The sequence below is a fragment of the Laccaria bicolor genome, genomic scaffold (genome assembly GCF_000143565.1).
Source record: "Laccaria bicolor S238N-H82 LACBIscaffold_13 genomic scaffold, whole genome shotgun sequence".
Lineage (NCBI taxonomy): Eukaryota > Fungi > Basidiomycota > Agaricomycetes > Agaricales > Hydnangiaceae > Laccaria > Laccaria bicolor.
In genome coordinates, this window is record NW_001889884.1 from 866,107 (window position 1) to 867,159 (window position 1,053).

The following is a 1,053-nucleotide window of genomic DNA, read 5'->3' on the forward strand; positions in this document are numbered from 1 at the left end:
CATTTCATTTTCATTAGATTGTCCAGAGCATTTCATTGCCCTGTCATTGAATATTTCATTAGAATGACCAGGATATTTCATTGTGCTTTCATTGTGCATTTCATTAGAATGTCCAGGGTATTTCATTGCGCTTTCATTGAATATTTCATTGAGATGTCCAGGATATTTCATTATGCTTTCATTAGAATGTCCAGGGTATTTCATTGTGATTTCATTGAATGTTTCATTGGAATGTCCAGGGTATTTCATTGTGGTTTCATTAGAATGTCCAGTGTATTTCATTGCACATTTCATTAGAATGTACAGGGCATTTCATTGTTGATACATGATGGGCTCTTGGGAGGGTGGTCACATGACCAACTTCCCAAAATGGTCAAAAAAAGAAAGTTGTAGCCTTGCAATGTAGCTTCATGAATCTGTTTGAATTATGTTCAAAAGTGTTCCCGTTGTGGAGATATGAGATAGATGATCTTCAAAAGCGCCCTGTTTTTTTCTTCTTTTTGCATTTTTCTCCATGAAAACAACACCAAACAACATGATTTCAACACCTTTAAAAAGCTAAGAGAAGCAGCTACAAATACCATATTGTGGGAAAATTCACCCAAAAAGGTAGGTGCATACCCTAAAAGGGAAATTGACACTGAGAGAATACAAAAGATTACTGATAGACTACAAAAGTCAGATATAGATTACAAAGTTTACTAATAGACTACAAAGAAACTACAAAAAGTCAGACATAGACCACAAAAGACTACAAATTGTATATTACAAAAGTTGGACACAGACTACAAAAATTTACTGATACCCTTGACTACAGTTATTGACATATAATTGTCTAGGCCATCCACTAGAAAAGTTTGTAGTGTCTGCTTTTTCATAAGTTTGTATAGTCTACTTTTAAGGGTATGTAGTCAGTACTTTACCATCCCCCACATAATCCACATGGACTCCACTGGATTCCACTGGATTCCACTGGACTTCACTACATACTGGCAATATCCACAAAACTGGACTCCACTGGACTGCAAGCACAAATCTGGACTGGACTGGACT